This window comes from Mus caroli, unplaced genomic scaffold, assembly GCF_978045245.1.
Source record: "Mus caroli unplaced genomic scaffold, Mus_caroli_1 scaffold_12, whole genome shotgun sequence".
NCBI lineage: Eukaryota > Metazoa > Chordata > Mammalia > Rodentia > Muridae > Mus > Mus caroli.
In genome coordinates this window covers 64,755,202-64,779,867 of record NW_028227267.1, presented here as the reverse complement: position 1 = coordinate 64,779,867, position 24,666 = coordinate 64,755,202, and the positions used below count along the sequence as shown (strand labels likewise).

Genomic DNA, 24,666 nt, shown 5'->3' with positions numbered 1-24,666 from the left:
GACCTTTAAAGTGGCTCAGATTTTGAAAACGTTTCCCCCATTTTAAGGGTACTTATATGCATTTTTCTTTTATCCTTTCAGACTCCAAGGACTGAGAAAATGTTAGATACGAGTTATTCATCCGATTTCATGAACACAATCATGAATCAGCGAGCCTGGTAATCAGTGAGCTCACTGTAGAAATCCTCGAACCGCAGGTAATTATGTAGAGGAACCACATGGTGGCAAGGGCCTATATCACATAGAATCAGACAGGGAATTTGGACAGAAATGGCTGAAAATTCTGGTCCATAGTTTAAACAAAGCAAACAAAAGCAGGATCTATACACAGGGACTGAGACCTGAATAACTCAATAGATGTCATTTTTGACACATACCACAATAAAAGGAACTCGATGCTCAGCGATGATGATCATCCAGACCCCAGGGACCATTTTCCAGTGCCTTGTGCCAAGTGCCTAAATGGCTTTTCCATTTACTGCAGCAGGCAAGCGACAGGGAAACTCCAGGTTTCCCCTATTCTCTAGAGGCTTTCTTCAGCCTGTCAGGTTGCTTACCTCTGAAAGCCCTGTTGCTAGGCAACCACAAGCTCTTTCAATCACTTAAGTTTAAAGTGCATTTTATGAAATTTCCCTTCTGGAAATACTTGAGTGATAGTAGGGGATACTAAGCAGAAAGAACAAGCCTGGAACTGACCAGTTTGTGATCTTAGGGCAGTTAACTTAATCAGTTTCTTCAGCTAGAAAATGGAGTGACCCTAGCTGATGGAATAATGATCAAGACACTGGCATCACAGTGACAAGTATCAAGAGTCTACTCAGGCCCCAGGGATCCTCGTGGAAACTGTCATTTATCATTCAAGGTTGGTGACTATTGCTCCTTTTTGAGTCACGAGGTCCTTTCAAAATAGAAAGGTTTTTTTGTTTGTTTGGTTGGTTGTTTTTTTTGTTTGTTTGTTTTTTAACATTTGCTTTAACCAAATTCTCCCTTGGAATCCTCTGTATTATATCTGGATCTTATGGTGATACGAAGCAGAACAGAAGGGTTCTCCTCTCTTCTAATTGATCTTTTTCCCCCTAGAAAGTTGCCTTAGGATCCTTCTGGACAATTGTGCACTGGGTACCTGGGGCTGCTCCCCATCAAGAGCAAACGGGCCTCAGAACTGATTTCTGTAATAAGATTTGTCATTGTTGCTCAGCTTTCCCTGCAATGCACCGCAGAGGTCTACTGCAGTCAGAGCCGCTCTTCATACTGCAGCAGCTTAATAATTTATAAGATATCTCAGTGTTGCAACTTAGAACACATATTTAGGATGGCTCAGCTTGCTGTTTATCAAGTACTTGGATATAAGGGACATTTTGTAACTAATCGCTTTCAGGACCACCATTAGGCTCCAGAGACAAACTCTGAACACAGTATACTTCACATGAACTGACAGCTCTGGTTTTATTTTTAGCTTTCAACCTAACCTTTGGGTAATAATTAACTACTTACACTACAGGTAAATGCAAGAGCATGGTTCGAAACTCACAAATATTTGCAAGTTGCCAATGGCAACAGCGTAATGACCCTGTGTGTTGGACGTTACTGGAGGAGGAGGTGGGTGTTAAATCCAATTTGTACAAGGGAGATGCTGAAAGGCATTGGTGTCATGTGATCTGCCAGGAACCACTGCATGGAGGATCTGGATCTTCAGCCAAGTCTGCTAACTCCAAACCTACTGTTTTGGAACTAATGCTACTCTTTGTTAAGTGTCAGGGTATTAGGCTTCTCAACTCCCCAGCCGAGTTCCTGAATGTTAGGGGAAAAAATATAATTTACTCAGCTAATGCAAGAGTAGAGAATATATTTTGCAATAATACCTTCGTGCATAAGGGTTAGTGATTTCACCATTGTTTCAATGAGGAAACTCAAGTAAAGACAAGCTGTGTAACTGGAAAACTATGACATGGTTAGGAAATGAAGATTCAACTATAGTCAACCAGTAACTACTCTCCATCATTATGATCTGGGTAATCTACATAGTTGAGTAGAGCCTGGCTTTAATGGTGACTAAGCAAGTTCACATACCCATTCTGTGGTCCCAAGTTTATTGACACAATCCAGCTAGAAATCACTGCACTCTTCCTTTAGCCTTCTTTCCAGAGTTGAAGTAAAAATCTGATGGTTACAGCCATCACAATTCCTGTTTGCCCAGGTCATTTCTGCTTTGCATCTGTTGTCCATAGACAGTGCTACCAATACACCCTTTGCACTCGCAATACCATCCCAGCATGATGGACAGCTCATTTGCTAAGAAATGCTATAGCTTCTCAACAACTCGTGTTGCTTGAAGAGTGAAATCCTACATCGAATTATGTAAGTAACTCTATTGTGCATCCTAGACATTCAGACATTGCTGTGATTAAATTATGACACTTTTCAAGGTTTTCTTTCACATGCAGAATGGTAACGAACGCCTGTATGTATCTTACACATTTATTATGAGGGTAATTGATGCACTTGCGTTAGCTCTCAGAAGTTTGTTCTAGTCTTCATTTTATTGTCGTTTATTTAATAGTTAATGCATGCTGACTCTGACAGTTTTCCACATATGTTGCTTCTCTTCCAACTTAGATCAATTCCTCAGCCCCCAGGACCAGGTGTTAAATCATGGCATCTCTGCAAATACTCAATATGTTTCCTTGTTTCTGCTTTTTGTGTGATAATATTCAGTTGTGAGTGGACCTGGGTATTAACAGATCACACAAAGAGAGATAATTAGTAATAAGAAATGATGGTCACAGAGTCAACAGGACTGCTAGAAAGCCACCCAGCCCAACCTCTTCATTTACTAGAAAGAGTAAATCTGACTTGGGTTGGGCATAAGTAAGTCCTGCTTGTTGGGAATAACACTTCTTCATACTCCTGAAATACTCCTTGGAAAGCTTGTATAGAGCTATTTTATATGCATATGCTGCATTGCAGTAAGAATTCTTCATGCCCGTTATGTCCCTTTCAATCCTTGCATTTTATATTTATTTTTAATATGAGAATAACTGTTTACATCCTTTAAGAATGTAAACAGAACAATGGTCTTAACGGAGATTGGTTTCTCTGTAAGAGCTTACCAGCTCCTTAAATAAACACTGTTGCCTAAGAAGGAGTAACTTGCTGTAGAGAAAGCCAGTTCTTGGATAAGGTCTGTGGGAAGATAGACGGTGAGACTGTATCTAGCCTTATACAACAGTCTGCTCAGGATCTTGGGACTGGGTTCATATGAAGCTGAGAGGGACTCTGAAACAAGGTCACTTCTTTGAGTCCTACTGGCAGTTGTTGTCTTGCAACAGAGGCTGGCTGCAGGACTGAGCAGGCAGCTGCCAGGAGAGTGAATCAGGATTTATGATAACAGTGTTCAAGAATAGACTCTAATAGGGAGAGTATGCTGTGGGGGAAACCCACTGAAGTGGGTGATGAACTTGGTGATTAGTAATCTATTGTTTGAGCAGAACTGAAGCCCTAACTACTTGAACACACATGAATTATACTTTTCTAATTATAATTCACTGTATTTTATGCAATTTCTTATTACATATCTATCATCCTGGATATTACTGTAATCCAAGTTTTAATTATTCAACAAATACTTGTTACTCAAATATGTGAATAAACTGCACAGAACAGCACCTTAAACTTGAAGACAGATAGAGATGAATCAGGCAGAAATCAAGTGGGGCCTTATTGTGAAGCTGAGTTTCTGAAAGGGATGTGGGCTCACTTCTGTAGACCAGATCCAAGGTCAACATGGAAAATAAAGTGTATATGATGTAATATCAAGTCTAGCCAAAAAAAAAAAAAAAAAAGCTAGGTCATTGGTGTACCCTGTTCTTGCTAGACTTCGCTCAGCACATAAGTCTGAATGCCAGTAGATTAATCGCTGGGGAGTCACAAAGCATATTAGAGCAATTTAACCTGCATGAGATCATTTGAAATAGGCATTTTGGCAGATTCTGGAGAGTCTATATATTGGCTTCGTTTCTCATTGTAATTTGATGGAAACAGGGTATTGATTTTTAAAGTAAAATCAAGAAATATTTGGAAAGGTTTTGATGACTTCCATTAACATTATTAAGCCCATAACAAATCATCTATGTATTAAAAGTAAAGTGTTCCTGTAGAGGAGTTGGATCCCAGTAAGCTTGTCCAACTCTCTAACTCTGCTTTTTAAAAAGCCCAGTGAATGTTTTAACTACACTTCTGGAGATCGTCACTACATGGCCTACTCTACTTGTCTCCTAACTTTTACAATAACTATTATTTCTTAGTTTGCTTAGTGGCAAATTAAAGATGTCTGGAAACTTAAAAATATGTATTGGGAACTATTAACATTTTCATTTCCCATTTGAATACGGTTTTCTATGAATAGTGTAGGGTAGCATTTAAGGATAATTCAGATTTATGTATGAGTCATGCTGGGGGAAAAATGCAATCTGAGGTGAAGCTGAACCATGGCCAGATCAAAATCAGTGGAAACAATGCTAATCTATCCAGCTCTGCATCACGGAGCTTAGGCAAGAATTCAATGTGGGCTGTGCGCACACACAAAAGTAGATGCTGAAATATTGGAAAGGGCAGAAAGAAATGGGGTAGATGTCTTAATTGCAATAATACAAAGTACTGTCCAAAGAGGTTGGGGGATGTGGTGGATAATTGCTCATGGTAATATGTGTAAGCAAGTAAAAAAATGTGTTTTATAAAACACATGTTCTTGTGTTAAAAGATAGTACAGCTCTCTCTTGAAGACATGCAGATGGTAGGAATAGTGCTTGCATATTAACTGTGTGAACCACAGTTGAGTTTAGGACACTCCCCTCATCATGGAAGCCAAAAGTTCAACGGGGCAATGAGACTTGGCTATTTGGAAGTGAGAACTCTGAGTTAGAACTTTGTGAATTCAGAGGCTCAGTGTTCATCAGAGATAGAGCTCACTGACAACAAATGAAACTGAAGGTCCCCTCAAGTCAGAAGCTGGATGCCATCAAAGGTCTTCTGTCTCTTTGGAGAAGGAGAAGTTAGACTGGGAAGGAGGTAGAGCTGGCAACAGAATCTCCAGCAAAAATGAGTCAATTGGGTCAATGCCAGAAAAATTCCTTCTAAGCACAAATGAACCAAACAGGTAAAGAGCAAAGAAGGGATGGCAAGAAGACAGGGAGGGGGTGTATCTCTATAGCTGACTAGAGTGCTTGCAGATCAGTCTGTGAATTAGATCCCTTTTTTTTTCTAGTTTTATACACAAAGAAACTCAATCCCATGAGAATTAAGTGACTTATGAAACAAAATGACACAGGTAGACAACTCCAACCCTTCTGAAGCATCACCTACTACCCTAAGACTCAGAAATGAGGCATCACAACTCCAGAAGAAACAGGATACTCTTCTTTTCTAGACTGATTGGCACCATCTGCTTAGCTATTAAGAAAGATGATCATTTTCAGGCTGTATTACTGATTCTGAGTAGAATCATCTTCACATCATCCAGTTGTCGGGTGTCTGTTAGGGTAGGTTCTGAACAATGCAAAAACCTGTGCTTCTTAAATCTTAACCTGACAGAGTTTTAAATCTCAATGGTGACCAAGAATGAAGTTTACTAGCTAACAATATAGTTGTGTCACAACTTAGGTACAGAACTGTCCAGTGACCATACCAAAAAAACCACACAGGAAGAGTTCACAGTAGAGTGGGAAATGCAATAAATGTACACCGTAAAAATATGAGGTTGACTCTGGAATTCAGTCTGGCGGTTCCTCAGAAAATTGGACATAGTACTACCGGAGGATCCAGCAATACCTCTCCTGGGCATATATCCAGAAGATGCCCCAACCGGTAAGAAGGACACATGCTCCACTATGTTCATAGCAGCCTTATTTATAATAGCCAGAAGCTGGAAAGAACCCAGATGCCCCTCAACAGAGGAATGGATACAGAAATTATGGTACATTTACACAATGGAATACTACTCAGCTATTAAAAAGAATGAATTTATGAATTTCCTAGCCAAATGGATGGACCTGGAGGGCATCATCTTGAGTGAGGTAACACAATCACAAAGGAACTCACACAATATGTATTCACTGATAAGTGGATATTAGCCCAAAACTTAGGATATCCAAGATATAAGATACAATTTGCTAAACGCATGAAACTCAAGAAGAATGAAGACCAAAGTGTGGACACTATGCCCCTTCTTAGAATTGGGAACAAAACACCCAGGGAAGGAGTTACAGATACAAAGTTCGTAGCTGTGATGAAAGGATGGACCATCTAGAGACTGCCATATCCAGGGATCCATCCCATAATCAGCTTCCAAACGCTGACACCATTGCATACACTAGCAAGATTTTGCTGAAAGGACCCAGATATAGCTGTCTCTTGTGAGACTATGCCGGGGCCTGGCGAACGCAGAAGTGGATGCTCACAGTCAGCTGTTGGATGGATCACAGGGCTCCCGGTGGAGAGGCTAGAGAGGGTACCCAAGGAGTTGAGGGGATCTGCGGCCCTGTGGGGGGGAACAACATGATGAACTAACCAGTGCCCTGGAGCTCTTGTCTCTAGCTGCATATGTATCGAAAGATGGCCTAGTCGGCCATCACTGGAGGGAGAGGCCCATTGGACTTGCAGACTTTGTATGCCCCAATACAGGGGAATTCCAGGGCCAAGAGAGTGGGAGTGGGTGGGTAGGGAAGTGGGGGGGACTTTTGGGATAGCATTGGAAATGTAATTGAGGAAAATACGTAATAAAAAATGTTAAAAATAAAAAAAAGAAAGATAAACTGTAATATATTGTTATTGCCCCTTAGCCACACACACACACTGTTGGGAGCACTGTAATATGAGTAAGAAAAACATGGCAGTATTTTCACATAAATCCGAGAATTTTGTTTTTTGTTTTATTACATAAATTATAGCCAGTGAGATGAGTCAGCTGGTAAAGGCTTTTGCTGCCAAGACTAGCAATCTAACTTCAGTATCTGGAATCTGCATGAATCTGACTTCCACATATACCATAGCATGTGTGCAGGCACACACACATGCATACACACACACACATATAACACACACATACACACAAAAAAATACACATACAAATGTGCATGTGCACACAGGAATGCATGCACGCATGCATGTACACAATTCTTATTTTTTTATTAGATATTTTCTTTATTTGCATTTCAGATGCTGTCCCAAGAGTTCCCTATGCCCTCCCCCTGCCCTGCTCCCCTACCCACCCACTCCCACTTTTTGGCTATGGCATTCCCCTGTACTGGGACATGTAGAGTTTGCAAGACCAAGGGGCCTCTCTTCCCAAAGATGGCCGACTGGGCCATCTTCTGCTACCTATGCAGCTGGAGACATGAGCTCTGGGGGGTACTGGTTAGTTCGTATTGTTGTTCCACCTATAGAGTTGCGGACCCCTTCGGCTCCTTGGATACTTTCTCTACCCCCTCTATTGGGGGCCCTGTGTTCCATTCTATAGATGACTGTGAGCATCCACTTCTGTGTTTGCCGGGCACTGGCATAGCCTCACGTGTACACAATTCTTATTATATGGAAAGCCATTTATCATATACAAAGCCATTTAGATACCAGCAGGAGGGAAACTTGGTATAGGCAGAGTGCTGGCTTCCTGTAAAATACATGCAACATTTTTCTTCCCTTTTTCTCCCTGAATAAATGCTAGATAATAGCTTGTTTCTGATATTCTTATTTAGATGTGATAAAGTAGAAAACTAATTCAAATTAAACTAAAGTTATACTTACTTGAACTTCATCTTAACCCAGGCATATTTAAAACTGAGTCTAAATCTCTCCTGTTAAACCTTTGAACAAGAATTAAAGATATCAAGGAGATTTTATTGAAATGTAAATAAAAAATATCTAATAAAAAAGAATTAAAGATATAAAAAAAAAAAAGAAAAAAATATGAGGTTGTACTTTGGCCTAAAGGATCAGTGGGGTTGGGAAGAAAGACAATAGAACAGATGTAGAAACCTGCTCATGACTTACTCTAGGAGTCCTCTCATTCCTGGCTTCTGGTACCACTAAGTTTGTGATATACAGATCATTTCCCCCACATCTACAGACTTCTAACCCCCTATTAGCAACTAAACCCAACATCATCTTCCAGCTGTCTGAAAAGAGGTGGGAAAGAAGATATAATGCATGGAAATAATGGTTCTTTCAGAAGCCATGGGCTTTGGGGTATACAGCATGGCCACAGTGTAGAATTACCTTTGCTCTTTCTGTTTCATGACCTAGTATTTCTAGCAGGTAAATGAATACACAATAAGTCAACAAAAGAAGGAAAGTAAGTTATATTTTAAGTTCTCAGTGCTGCTGACACATTTTGAATAGAAATGAACACCATTTTTTTCCTTTGATCTAACCATATGGTATCTGAATACCTCAGAAGGTCTTTAGCATTAACAGTTAGCTCCTACACTGTACTACATAGGTTTATACCTACAAGGGTTAAAGTACTAGAAACTGTATTAAAGCTCCTTGGAAAATAAGCAGCCAATGAAAAACTCTTCTGATGAGGTAATGCCTAATGACTGAGCTACAATTCGTTGAGTCTGAGATTCCTATCTCCAGGAGTTAGAGGACAAGTTTCTCTGCAACCAGGAAAAAAACTGGATAGGCTCCAATTGCTTATATAAGATATTTTATGATCACTCAATAAAAGCAAGTCCCTATGCAACTTGCCAATAGCCTCCTTAAATTATTTCCCAACAACACTCAAATATAAACTTGACTGCAATGAGTACTGGTTGTTCCAGAAGAAAAACTACAGAAGAAAAGATGAAAAATAAAGTTAAATTCTCAATAATTACACTTGAATACTCTGATGGGGAAATATTGAACTATAGTAACACTTTAGTCAACTCAGTTAGCTGTCTAACTTTCACCCCTATTTGGTGTTGAGGCCCTGTGTGGGGGGGTGGGGGGTGGGGGGGTTGGCTTCTTTAGTTCCTTTCCTCTTTAAGACGTTACATTCCTTTGATGACAAAGACAAAGCAATCAGATCCATCATCTTCATAGGGTGTGCATGCAAGACATCTATTTAAATATTGTGTGTATATAAACTCTGAAAGTTTTAAATTTCTGCCTCGACTTTCAACTTACCTGTTTTTGAGGGGAGGTGACACTAATAATGACTTATTTCTGAAGCAATGTTAGCAGCCTTTAGAAGCGACCATGGAAAGCCTCTTTTGCTAGAAACAATGCTTCTACATTGAAACATCCCCAGAGCTGAGAAGGCATTCTGTCTTACTGCTAGGGAGAAATGTGCGAGGTTTCTTTAGGTAGAGCACTATGGGAGCCAAACTGCCTCAAGGCTTAATTATCTAGTTCAAATATTGCTGTTATGTTCATGAAATATAAACAGGCAGTCTTTCCCTGAGAATTTTAGCTTCCATCTTCCAGCCTGGTAGCCTTAGAAATATGCAGCGTTCAACTATCTAATCACACAAATCAAATCAGTCCTAGCCTCCTCCTATCTTGACAAGAAGACAATGAGTTTGATTCTTCATTTGAGAGGCCATGCTTATTATAAATCTTCCAATACTTAAAAGCAAATGTCTAGGAGTCTTACTAACTCCTAGCTTATAAACCCAATACGACTGTTCATGTTTCTTGTTGAATCAAAACTCCTTCAACTTCCTCTCTTCCTACTCAACTCCAAATCTATCAAAAAGCCCCATACAACAGTCTTAACAAAGATCTAAAATCTGGACTCTTTCTCACCATTTCATCTGCTATTGTTTTGGTCAAGTTTGCTTGCTATTGCCCAACAGAAGCAATAGCATCCTTTCTATTCTCTTTGCTTCTTCTTCTGCTGCTCCTGTAGAGTCTACTGTTCACACAGAAAATAGAGTGATTCTTTTGCAGTTATGAGCTGTCACCCTTTTACTCCAAACTCTCTCCTGGCTGCAATCAAGAAAAAAAGCCAGAGAACGTAACTTGAGATACTATGTAATATGATGCTGACATGGCCTGCGCAGTCCTCACCACTTCCTCTCCTACTATTTCCTATATCTGCAACTCAAGACACATAGGCTATCCCACCTCTCCCCATCCCTTCATATGCTCCTATTTTTAAAGCCTTCACATTGTGCACCTTCAATTCTCAGACTGAATAGAGCAGGCCCATGGCATATACTGGGACTTCTTGCCTTCACATTCAGTTGATCAAATATCCATACTAAATTTCTCACCTCTACCTCTAACTCTACTATTATGTTTCCCTGGAAGCTTGTGAGTAATAACTTAGAAGCAAATATTGTTACATTCAATATAAAGCCAATCTCTCCTGTTTTTATGTGTGAACATGAGTGTACTACTAGGATAATTTTGAAAATATCTGTTACACTGACTATAGACAGTCAAGTTCCTACATATGAGTAATCTAGTCTCCAGGAACAAATGAACTCATTACTCATATAGCTGGCATATATATGTATATATGTGTGTGTATATATATATATATATATATTTGATTATAGATATTTAGAATTTTTTAAATTCTCAAAAAACAATCAGTCCACCTTTCAAACTCCACATTTATGCAACATGGGAGAATTCTCTGTGGGAATATTTGTTAAAGAGAAATTATTCAGATTCCTATTAAGGATGTTCTAGAAGAGGAGAGAGGGATGCCTTCCCCAAAACAAAGGAAAGACAAGTAAGTACTGAGTAGCAGCAGGAAAGAGTCAAAAGACCAGAGGGATCCTGGCTAACCTGAATTAACAAGATTCTTGCTAAAACTGGACCTAGTTAAGCTTAGACAGTGCACAGGACCTAGGCTATGTCTGAAAGATGACTCAGAGAAGGTTGACTAAAGCTTAGTGAAAGACTTTATCTTATGAAAAAAGTGTCAGAAGACTTCACTTGAAGTATATTTGTCTCCAAGTATCAAGAATCAAATATGAATCATCCACTATTTAATGAAAAAACAGTCACCTACTGGCCTTGCTCCAGACACTACCCTAAATGCAGAAGAAATAAACTCAAGTGGATTGATCCTGGCTGGGGAGCGTGGGGAGACCAAGCAGCAGGTTAATAATTGCCGAGTCATTAACATTAACAGAGTCCTAAGACACACTGTAGAGAGAATTAATGCTCGCCAGAGAACAGAGCTATCGTGAGAACAGAAAGCTTAGAGGTGGACAGTTTTCTTCAGCACCTCTATGTTAAGTACATGCAGCTAGTGCAGTTTAAAAAAGGCTCTTATGTCTGATAAGACAACAGCGATATTAACAACTATAAGGAGAATAAAGAAAATTACTGTAGATTTCAGATAAGAGGGGTACAGAGTAGTTGGCTTTGAATATGGTGAGGGATTTAGCGAGGCTGGTGTTCAGATCTTTGTGTGGGTTTGTGGGAACAGTAGGAAGTAGATATTGAGACAGGAATTTGCAATAATTGTAAGAGACAAGAGTTTAAATCACTGGGGAAGAAAAGACAACACAGCAAGTACACTCAGCAAGAACACAAACTCTGTTGAGGTGCATGCAAGCCCAAGTCCATGGGGGAGATTAGGTTTTGTTATGCAAACTCAGCTGTTTCTAAGGAGAATGGATTAAGTTAATGAGATATGCAAATTTGCTAAATTACTCTGCAAATTAGAGAGAAAAGAATTCAAGTCAGTTTTTGTTTTTAAAATAAGAGGGGAAGCCTCAAGGTGGCTCAGCTGGTAAAGGTGGCTGCAGCTAAGCCTGAGGACCCACAGGGTGGAAGGAAGGGGTCCTGCAAGCTGCCTTCTGACTTCCACAGGCATGTTATGGCATGCAGGTACCAACACACAAATAAATAATGTATAATAATAAATGAGTTAGAAATGAATAGGTGTGAGATTATAAAAGAATTGAAATCAGAGACAGCCTTGGAGGGGAATTAGAAAAATATTCCAAAAAAAGGAAATTTGAAGTTGTAGAAATTCAAGATTCATTTATGTTTTCTTTGTGGCTCTATCAGCCTGGCATAGGGTAGAGGCGTGGTCAGTTCTCAAGATGCAATTCATTTCTACTTTGAGTTATTCACTGCAATTAAAAGACAATCTTTATCAGATACACTAGACCAGGACATGGGAAATTAGATTTCAATAATGGACACAAAAATTGTCTGGAGGAATCCCTGCATCCCTAGGGGCAGGAAGGCTCCAGTTGGCCTCTGTTACACAGTACAGACAGGCCCAAAGGAGGCACGTGGACAAAACACATTTGAATCTAGCTAGCTAGGATCCTAGGCAAGTCAGCAATGTTTACCCACATGTTGACATGCACACATATGCCTCTGCAGTTACACATCCTATTCAAATTCAGAGTGATGGTCCCATTGAGATGCACATTGTGAACCATCTTTCCTGTCTCCATGTCACTACTCTTCTACATTTATTGTCATATTTAGACACAAGATCTTCCTTTGCTGTATGTGCCCAAATGCTACAGAAAATGATAGCTTTGATTTTATAAGTCTTTTGTGATGGCTGAGTCATTGCAAGAAGATAAGGGAAGCTTAAAAATATTTTCATGGTATACATAAAAATAAATCAGTAGGGCTTTTTCTATTTAAAAAAATCAATATTGCAGAGCAGACCTTTTGTGCATTCTGCAGGCTGCTGCTATCAAGTTTTCATGTAGCCTTGTGAGTCCCAGGGGAAGCTCTGATTCATGCTGCGGATACTGCAGAGATGTGGGTGTGGTTTCCAATACAGAGGCTAGCTGCCTATGAATATTCATAGACACATTCTAGGTAAAATCCTCTAATGGTTTTCTGGGAACAGTGAAAATAGCAACAGTAAATTGCAAGCTAACCAGATACAAGCAGTTAAGGCTGGCAGGATGCTGCCGACTCCTCTAAAAATGGATCTAAGCAACTGCCAGACCCCAAACCTTCACCACAGAGAAAGTCACTCCTGAATTCATCTCCTTCCAAATAAGGAAAATATTATCAAAAAGAAGGAGTAAGAAATAAGAACGGAGGGAGACAGAACCTAAAGAGCCCACCTCCAGTGGATACACAGGGTCCCCAGTGGAGGCATGGGGACACTAACCCACCTTCAAAAATTTTGACCCAGAATTATTCCTGACTAAAATACAACCATCTCTAATGAGATCTGAAGCCCCCTTCTGGTGTGTCTGAAGACAGTGACAGTGTACTCACATAAATAAAGTAAATAAATAAATCTTAAAAATAAAACGTGATTTAAAAAAAATGCAGAGACAGCGGACCAGCACTGGGGTAGCTAGAGCGCAGGTTTGGCTGACACCCGCCAGCTACCCACGACCCCCGCCACAGGATTTTGAGACTGCTGGTGAGTGGAACACAGCTTCTGCTCCAATCCAATTGCGCGCAGGACCTGAGACTGCATTAGTTAGGGAAGCAGAAAACCGGCCTGAGTAGGACCACAGGCCTCTTCAGGCCAGACCAGCACCAGGGTACCGCCAGCTACCCACGACCCCCGCCACAGGATTTTGAGACTGCTGGTGAGTGGAACACAGCTTCTGCTCCAATCTTTAAACAGTGACAGCAACAACAACTAACCCCAGAGATTACCAGATGGCGAAAGGTAAACGTAATAATCTTACTAACAGAAACCAAGACCTCTCACCATCATCAGAACCCAGCACTCCCACTTCGCCCAGTCCAGGGCACCCCAACACACAGGAAAAGCTAGACACGGATCTAAAAGCATATCTCCTGATGATGGTAGAGGACTTCAAGAAGGACTTTAATAACACACTTAAAGAAATACAAAGGAACACTGGTAAACAGGTAGAAGACAGTAAAGAGGAAGCACAAAAATCCCTTAAAGAATTGCAGGAGAGCTCATCCGGCTGGATCAGCGCCAGGGTAGCGGGAGCGCAGGGTTGCCTGACACCCGCCAGCTACCCACGACCCCCGCCGCAGGATTTTGGGACTGCTGGTGAGTGGAACACAGCTTCTGCTCCAATCCAATTGCGCGGGACCTGAGACTGCATTAGTTAGGGAAGCAGAAACCGGCCTGAGTAGGGCCACAGGCCTCACCCGGCGGATCAGCGCCAGGGTAGCGGGAGCGCAGGGTTGCCTGACACCCGCCAGCTACCCAAGACCCCCGCCGCAGGATTTTGGGACTGCTGGTGAGTGGAACACAGCTTCTGCTCCAGTCCAATCACGCAGGACCTGAGACTGCTCTGGTTGGGGAGAGAGAAATCCGGCCTACATAGGGCCACAACCCTCTTCCGGTCAGAAAAGCACCTGGGCAGCTGGGGCGCAGGGTCAGCTGACACTCACCAGCTACCCACAACACCCACCACAGGATCTTAAGACTTCTGGAGAGTGGAACACAGCTTCTGCTCCAATCCAATTGCACGCGGGACCAGAGACTACATTAGTTAGGGAAGCAGAAAAACGGCCTGAGTAGGACCACAGGCCTCTTCTGGCTGGACCAGCACCGGGGTACCATCAGCTACCCACGACCCCCGCCGCAGGATTTAGAGACGGCTGGTGAGTGGAACACAGCTTCTGCTCCAATCTTTAAATAGTGACAACGATAACAACTAACCCCAGAGATTACCAGATGGCGAAAGGTAAACATAATAATCTTACTAACAGGAACCAAAACCACTCACCATCATCAGAACCCAGCACCCCCACTTCGCCCAGTCCAGGGCACCCCAACACACCGGAAAAGCTAGACACGGATTTAAAAGCATATCTCCTGATGATGATAGAGGACTTCAAGAAGGACTTTAATAACACACTTAAAGAAATGCAGGAGAACACTGATAAAAAGGCAGAAGACAATAAAGAGGAAGGACAAAAATCCCTTAAAGAATTGCAGGAGAACACTGCTAAAGAGTTACAAATCCTTAAAGAAAAACATGATAACATAATCAAACAGGTAGAAGTCCTTACAGAAAAACAGGAAAACACATCCAAACAGATGATGGAAATGAACAAAACCATACTAGACCTAAAAAGGGAAGTAGACACAATAAAGAAAACCCAAAATGAGGCAACACTGGAGATAGAAACCCTAGGAAAGAAATCTGGAACCATAGATACGAGCATCAGCAACAGAATACAAGAGATGGAAGAGAGAATCTCAGGTGCAGAAGATTCCATAGAGAACATCGGCACAACAATCAAGGAAAATGTAAAATGCAAAAAGATCCTAACTCAAAACATCCAAGAAATACAGGACATAATGAGAAGACCAAACCTACGGATAATAGGAGTGGATGAGAATGAAGATTTTCAACTCAAAGGACCAGCAAACATCTTCAACAAAATTATAGAAGAAAACTTCCCAAATCTAAAGAAAGAGATGCCCATGAACATACAAGAAGCCTACAGAACTCCAAATAGACTGGACCAGAAAAGAAATACCTCCCGACACATAATAATCAGAGCAACATATGCTCTAAATAAAGATAGAATACTAAAAGCAGTAAGAGAAAAAGGCCAAGTAACATATAAAGGCAAGCCTATCAGAATTACACCAGACTTTTCACCAGAGACTATGAAAGCCAGAAGATCCTGGATGGATGTTATACAGACACTAAAAGAACACAAATTCCAGCCCAGACTACTATACCCAGCCAAACTCTCAATTAACATAGATGGAGAAACCAAAGTATTCCACGACAAAACCAAATTCACACATTATCTCTCCACGAATCCAGCCCTTCAAAGGATAATAACAGAAAAAAACCAATACAAGGACAGGAACCACGCCCTAGAAACAACAAGAAGGTAATCCCTCAACAAACCTAAAAGAAGACAGCCACAAGAACAAAATGCCAACTTTAACATCAAAAATAACAGGAAACAACAATTACTTTTCCTTAATATCTCTTAATATCAATGGACTCAACTCCCCGATAAAAAGACATAGACTAACAAACTGGCTACACAAACAAGACCCAACATTTTGCTGCTTACAGGAAACTCATCTCAGAGAAAAGGATAGACACTACCTCAGAATGAAAGGCTGGAAAACAATTTTCCAAGCAAATGGCATGAAGAAACAAGCTGGAGTAGCCATTCTAATATCTGATAAGATTGACTTCCAACCCAAAGTCATTAAAAAAGACAGGGAGGGACACTTCATACTCATCAAAGGTAAAATCCTCCAAGAGGAACTATCAATCCTGAATATCTATGCTCCAAATACAAAGGCAGCCACATTCATTAAAGAAACTTTAGTAAAGCTCAAAGCACACATTGCACCTCATACAATAATAGTGGGAGACTTCAACACACCACTTTCACCAATGGACAGATCATGGAAACAGAAACTAAACAGGGACACAGTGAAACTAACAGAAATTATGAATCAAATGGATCTGGCAGATATCTACAGAACATTCTATCCTAAAACAAAAGGATATACCTTCTTCTCAGCACCTCATGGTACCTTCTCCAAAATTGACCACATAATTGGTCACAAAACAGGCCTCAACAGATATAAAAATATTGAAATTGTCCCATGCATCCTATCAGATCACCATGGACTAAGGCTGATCTTCAATAACAAAATAAATAATAGAAAGCCAACCTTCACGTGGAAACTGAACAACACTCTTCTCAATGATACCTTGGTCAAGGAAGGAATAAAGAAAGAAATTAAGGACTTTTTAGAGTTCAATGAAAATGAAGCCACAACATACCCAAACTTATGGGACGCAATGAAAGCATTTCTAAGAGGAAAACTCATAGCTCTGAGTGCCTCCAAAAGGAAACTAGAGAGAGCACACATTAGCAGCTTGACAACACACCTAAAAGCACTAGAACAAAAGGAAGCAAATTCACCCAAGAGGAGTAGACGGCAGGAAATAATCAAACTCAGGGGCGAAATCAACCAAGTGGAAACAAGAAAAACTATTCAAAGAATCAACCAATCAAGGAGCTGGTTCTTTGAGAAAATCAACAAGATAGATAAACCCTTAGCCAGACTCACTAGAGGGCACAGGGAAAGCATCCTAATTAACAAAATCAGAAATGAAAAAGGAGACATAACAACAGATCCTGAAGACATCCAAAACACCATCAGATCCTTCTACCAAAGGCTATACTCAACAAAACTGGAGAACCTGGATGAAATGGACAAGTTCCTAGACAGATACCAGGTACCAAAGCTGAATCAAGATCAGGTTAATGATCTAAACAGCCCTATATCCCCCAAAGAAATAGAAGCAGTCATTAATAGTCTCCCAACTAAAAAAAGCCCAGGACCAGATGGGTTTAGTGCAGAGTTCTATCAGACCTTCAAAGAAGATCTAATCCCAGTTCTTCACAAACTATTCCACAAAATAGAAACAGAAGGTACTCTACCCAACTCATTCTATGAAGCCACAATTACTCTGATACCTAAACCACAAAAAGACCCAACAAAGATAGAAAACTTCAGACCAATATCCCTTATGAATATTGATGCAAAAATCCTCAATAAAGTTCTTGCTAACCGAATCCAAGAACACATCAAAACAATCATCCATCCTGACCAAGTAGGTTTCATCCCAGGGATGCAGGGATGGTTCAATATACGGAAATCCATCAACGTAATCCAGTATATAAACAAACTCAAAGACAAAAACCACATGGTCATCTCGTTAGATGCGGAAAAAGCATTTGACAAGATCCAACACCCATTCATGATAAAAGTCTTGGAAAGATCAGGAATTCAAGGCCCATACCTAAACATGATAAAAGCAATCTACAGCAAACCAGTAGCCAACATCAAAGTAAATGGTGAGAAGCTTGAAGCAATCCCTCTAAAATCAGGGACTAGACAAGGCTGTCCACTTTCTCCATACCTATTCAACATTGTACTTGAAGTCCTAGCCAGAGCAATTCGACAACAAAAGGAGATCAAAGGGATACAAATTGGAAAAGATGAAGTCAAAATATCACTTTTTGCAGATGATATGATAGTATATATAAGTGACCCTAAAAATTCCACCAGAGAACTCCTAAGCCTGATAAACAGCTTCGGTGAATTAGCTGGATATAAAATTAACTCAAACAAATCAATGGCCTTTCTCTACACAAAGAATAAACAGGCTGAGAAAGAAATTAGGGAAACAACACCCTTCTCAATAGTCACAAATAATATAAAATATCTTGGCGTGACTCTAACTAAGAAAGTGAAAGATCTGTATAATAAAAACTTCAAGTCTCTGAAGAAAGAAATTATAGAAGATCTCAGAAGATGGAAAGATCTCCCATGCTCATGGATTGGCAGGATCAACATTGTAAAAATGGCTATCTTGCCAAAAGCAATCTACAGATTCAATGCAATCCCCATCAAAATTCCAAATCAATTCTTCAACGAATTAGAAAGTGCAATCTGCAAATTCATCTGGAATAACAAAAAACCTAGGATAGCAAAAACTCTCCTCAAGGATAAAAGAACCTCTGGTGGAATCACCATGCTGGACCTAAAGCTCTACTACAGAGCAATTGTGATAAAAACTGCATGGTACTGGTATAGTGACAGACAAATAGACCAATGGAATAGAATTGAAGACCCAGAAATGAATCTACACACCTATGGTCACTTGATCTTCGACAAGGGAGCTAAAAACATCCAGTGGAAGAAAGACAGCATTTTCAACAAATGGTGCTGGCACAACTGGTTGTTAACATGTAGAAGAATGCGAATCGATCCATTCCTATCTCCTTGTACTAAGGTCAAGTCTAAGTGGATCAAGGAACTTCACATAAAACCAGAGACACTGAAACTTATAGAGGAGAAAGTGGGGAAAAGCCTTGAAGATATGGGCACAGGGGAAAAATTCCTGAATAGAACAGTGATGGCTTGTGCTGTAAGATCGAGAATTGACAAGTGGGACCTCATGAAACTACAAAGCTTCTGCAAGGCTAAAGACACCATCAATAAGACAAAAAAACCACCAACAGATTGGGAAAGGATCTTCACCTATCCTAAATCAGATAAGGGACTAATATCCAATATATATAAAGAACTTAAGAAGGTGGACTCCAGAAAGTCAAATAACCCCATTAAAAAATGGGGCTCAGAACTGAACAAAGAATTCTCACCTGAGGAATACCGAATGGCAGAGAAGCACCTGAAAAAATGTTCAACATCCTTAATCATCAGGGAAATGCAAATCAAAACAACCCTGAGATTCCACCTCACACCAGTCAGAATGGCTAAGATCAAAAATTCAGGTGACAGCAGATGCTGGCGAGGATGTGGAGAAAGTGGAACACTCCTCCATTGTTGGTGGGATTGCAAGCTTGTACAACCACTCTGGAAATCAGTCTGGCGGTTCCTCAGAAAATTGGACATAGTACTACCGGAGGATCCAGCAATACCTCTCCTGGGCATATATCCAGAAGATGTCCCAACCGGTAAAAAGGACACATGCTCCACTATGTTCATAGCAGCCCTATTTATAATAGCCAGAAGCTGGAAAGAACCCAGATGTCCCTCAACAGAGGAATGGATACAGAAATTATGGTACATTTACACAATGGAGTACTACTCAGCTATTAAAAAGAATGAATTTATGAAATTCCTAGCCAAATGGATGGACCTGGAGGGCATCATCTTGAGTGAAGTAACACAATCACAAAAGATCTCACACAATATGTATTCATTGATAAGTGGATATTAGCCCAAAACTTAGGATACCCAAGATAGAAGATACAATTTGATAAACGCATGAAACTCAAGAAGAATGAAGACCAAAGTGTGGACACTGTGCACCTTCTTAGAATTGGGAACAAAACACCCAGGGAAGGAGTTACAGAGACAAAGTTCGTAGCTGTGATGAAAGGATGGACCATTTAGAGACTGCTGTGTCCAGGGATCCGTCCCATAATCAGCTTCTAAACGCTGGCACCATTGCATACACTAGTAAGATCTTGCTGAAAGGACCCAAATATAGCTGTCTCTTGTGAGACGATGCCGGGGCCTAGCAAACACAGGAGTGGATGTTCACAGTCAGCTATTGGATGTATCACAGGGCTCCCAATGGAGAAGCTAGAGAAAGTACCCAAGGTGCTAAAGGGATCTGCAACCCTATTGTTGGAACAACATGATGTACTAACCAGAACCCTGGAGCTCTTGTCTCTAGCTGCATATGTATCGAAAGATGGCCTAGTCGGCCATCACTGGAAAGAGAGGCCCATTGGACTTGCAAACTTTATATGCCCCAATATAGGGGAATGCCAGGGCCAAAAGAATGGGAATGGGTGGGTAGGGAAGTTGGGGGCGCTATGGGGGACTTTTGGGATAGTATTGGAAATGTAATTGAGGAAAATATGCAATAAAAATATTTAAAAAAAAAAAAAAAAAAAGAATTGCAGGAGAACACTGCTAAAGAGTTACAAATCCTTAAAGAAAAACAGGATAACATAAACAGGTAGAAGTCCTTAATGAAAAACAGGAAAACACATCTAAACAGATGATGGAAATGAACAAAACCATACTAGACCTAAAAAGGGAAGTAGACACAATAAAGAAAACCCAAAATGAGGCAACACTGGAGATAGAAACCTTAGGAAAGAAATCTGGAACCATAGATACCAGCATCAGCAACAGAATACAAGAGATGGAAGAGAGAGTCTCAGGTGCAGAAGATTCCATAGAGAACATCGGCACTACAATCAAGGAAAATGTAAAATGCAAAAAGATCCTAACTCAAAACATCCAAGAAATACAGGACACAATGAGAAGACCAAACCTACGGATAATAGGAGTGGATGAGAATGAAGATTTTCAACTCAAAGGACCAGCAAACATCTTCAACAAAATTATAGAAGAAAATTTCCCAAATCTAAAGAAAGAGATGCCCATGAACATACAAGAAGCCTACAGAACTCCAAATAGACTGGACAAGAAAAGAAATCCCTCCCGACACATAATAATCAGAACAAGAAATGCTCTAAATAAAGATAGAATACTAAAAGCAGTAAGAGAAAAAGGCCAAGTAACATATAAAGGCAAGCCTATCAGAATTACACCAGATTTTTCACCAGAGACTATGAAAGCCAGAAGATCCTGGACGGAGGTTATACAGACACTAAAAGAACACAAATTCCAGCCCAGGCTACTATACCCAGCCAAACTCTCAATTAACATAGATGGAGAAACCAAAGTATTCCACGACAAAACCAAATTAACACATTATCTCTCCACGAATCCAGCCCTTCAAAGAATAATAACAGGAAAAAACCAATACAAGGACAGGAACCATGCCCTACAAACAACAAGAAGGTAATCCCTCAACAAACCTAAAAGAAGACAGCCACAAGAACAGAATGCCAACTTTAACAACAAAAATAACAGGAAACAACAATTACTTTTCCTTAATATCTTTTAATATCAATGGACTCAACTCCCAGATAAAAAGACATAGACTAACAAACTGGCTACACAAACAAGACCCAACATTTTGCTGCTTACAGGAAACTCATCTCAGAGAAAAAGATAGACACTACCTCAGAATGAAAGGCTGGAAAACAATTTTCCAAGCAAATGGTATGAAGAAACAAGCTGGAGTAGCCATTCTAATATCTGATAAGATTGACTTCCAACCCAAAGTCATTAAAAAAGACAGGGAGGGAAACTCCATACTCATCAAAGGTAAAATCCTATCAAGAGGAACTATCAATCCTGAATATCTATGCTCCAAATACAAAGGCAGCCACATTCATTAAAGAAACTTTAGTAAATCTCAAAACACACATTGCACCTCATACAATAATAGTGGGAGACTTCAACACACCACTTTCACCAATGGACAGATCATGGAAACAGAAACTAAACAGGGACACAGTGAAACTAACAGAAGTTATGAATCAAATGGATCTGGCAGATATCTACAGAACATTCTATCCTAAAACAAAAGGATATACCTTCTTCTCAGCACCTCATGGTACCTTCTCCAAAATTGACCACATAATTGGTCACAAAACAGGCCTCAACAGATACAAAAATATTGAAATTGTCCCATGCATCCTATCAGATCACCATGGACTAAGGCTGATCTTCAATAACAAAATAAATAATAGAAAGCCAACCTTCACGTGGAAACTGAACAACACTCTTCTCAATGATACCTTGGTCAAGGAAGGAATAAAGAAAGAAATTAAGGACTTTTTAGAGTTCAATGAAAATGAAGCCACAACATACCCAAACTTATGGGACGCAATGAAAGCATTTCTAAGAGGAAAACTCATAGCTCTGAGTGCCTCCAAAAGGAAACTAGAGAGAGCACACATTAGCAGCTTGACAACACACCTAAAAGCACTAGAACAAAAGGAAGCAAATTCACCCAAGAGGAGTAGACGGCAGGAAATAATCAAACTCAGGGGCGAAATCAACCAAGTGGAAACAAGAAAAACTATTCAAAGAATCAACCAATCAAGGAGCTGGTTCTTTGAGAAAATCAACAAGATAGATAAACCCTTAGCCAGACTCACTAGAGGGCACAGGGAAAGCATCCTAATTAACAAAATCAGAAATGAAAAAGGAGACATAACAACAGATCCTGAAGACATCCAAAACACCATCAGATCCTTCTACCAAAGGCTATACTCAATAAAACTGGAGAACCTGGATGAAATGGAGAAGTTCCTAGACAGATACCAGGTACCAAAGTTGAATCAAGATCAGGTTAATGATCTAAACAGCCCTATATCCCCCAAAGAAATAGAAGCAGTCATTAATAGTCTCCCAACTAAAAAAAGCCCAGGACCAGATGGGTTTAGTGCAGAGTTCTATCAGACCTTCAAAGAAGATCTAATCCCAGTTCTTCACAAACTATTCCACAAAATAGAAACAGAAGGTACTCTACCAAACTCATTCTATGAAGCCACAATTACTCTGATACCTAAACCACAAAAAGACCCAACAAAGATAGAAAACGTCAGACCAATATCCCTTATGAAAATTGATGCAAAAATCCTCAATAAAGTTCTTGCTAACCGAATCCAAGAACACATCAAAACAATCATCCATCCTGACCAAGTAGGTTTCATCCCAGGGATGCAGGGATGTTCAATATATGGAAATCCATCAACCTTAATCCAGTATATAAACAAACTCAAAGACAAAAACCACATGGTCATCTCGTTAGATGCGGAAAAAGCATTTGACAAGATCCAACACCCAATCATGATAAAAGTCTTGGAAAGATCAGGAATTCAAGGCCCATACCTAAACATGATAAAAGCAATCTACAGCAAACCAGTAGCCAACATCAAAGTAAATGGTGAGAAGCTTGAAGCAATCCCTCTAAAATCAGAGACTAGACAAGGCTGTCCACTTTCTCCATACCTATTCAACATTGTACTTGAAGTCCTAGCCAAAGCAATTCGACAACAAAAGGAGATTAAAGGGATACAAATTGGAAAAGATGAAGTCAAAATATCACTTTTTGCAGATGATATGATAGTATATATAAGTGACCATAAAAATTCCACCAGAGAACTCCTAAACCTGATAAACAGCTTCGGTGAAGTAGCTGGATATAAAATTAATTCAAACAAATCAATGGCCTTTCTCTACACAAAGAATAAACAGGCTGAGAAAGAAATTAGGGAAACAACACCCTTCTCAATAGTCACAAATAATATAAAATATCTTGGCGTGACTCTAACTAAGGAAGTGAAAGACCTGTTTAATAAAAACGTCAAGTCTCTGAAGAAAGAAATTATAGAAGATCTCAGAAGATGGAAAGACCTCCCATGCTCATGGATTGGCAGGATCAACATTGTAAAAATGGCTATCTTGCCAAAAGCAATCTACAGATTCAATGCAATCCCCATCAAAATTCCAACTCAATTCTTCGACGAATTAGAAAGTGCAATCTGCAAATTCATCTGGAATAACAAAAAAACCTAGGATAGCAAAAACTCTTCTCAAGGATAAAAGAACCTCTGGTGGAATCACCATGCCGGACCTAAAGCTTTACTACAGAGCAATTGTGATAAAAACTGCATGGTACTGGTATAGTGACAGACAAATAGACCAATGGAATAGAATTGAAGACCCAGAAATGAACCCACACACCTACGGTCACTTGATCTTCGACAAGGGAGCTAAAAACATCCAGTGGAAGAAAGACAGCATTTTCAACAAATGGTGCTGGGACAACTGGTTGTTAACATGTAGAAGAATGCGAATCGATCCATTCCTATCTCCTTGTACTAAGGTCAAGTCTAAGTGGATCAAGGAACTTCACATAAAACCAGAGACACTGAAACTTATAGAGGAGAAAGTGGTGAAAAGCCTTGAAGATATGGGCACAGGGGAAAATTTCTTGAATAGAACAGCAATGGCTTGTGCTGTAAGATCGAGAATTGACAAGTGGGACCTCATGAAACTGCAAAGCTTCTGCAAGGCTAAAGATACCATCAATAAGACAAAAAACCACCAACAGATTGGGAAAGGATCTTCACCTATCCTAAACCAGATAAGGAACTAATATCCAATATATATAAAGAACTCAAGAAGGTGGACTCCAGAAAGTCAAATAACCCCATTAAAAAATGGGGCTCAGAACTGAACAAAGAATTCTCACCTGAGGAATACCGAATGGCAGAGAAGCACCTGAAAAAATGTTCAACATCCTTAATCATCAGGGAAATGCAAATCAAAACAACCCTGAG

The 24,666-nt window shown here is 40.1% G+C and overlaps 1 long non-coding RNA gene across 1 annotated transcript in view; it reads left to right on the top strand.

Annotated features, from left to right (window-relative positions):
• The first annotated feature begins 689 nt into the window (after positions 1-689).
• The window catches only part of LOC147001906 (uncharacterized), a 69,052-nt gene continuing 45,075 nt past the window's right edge, over positions 690-24,666 (top strand). Inside the window, exon 1 of the long non-coding RNA XR_015044743.1 lies at positions 690-862. This is a non-coding gene — a long non-coding RNA (uncharacterized LOC147001906). The remainder of the gene's footprint in view (positions 863-24,666) is intronic.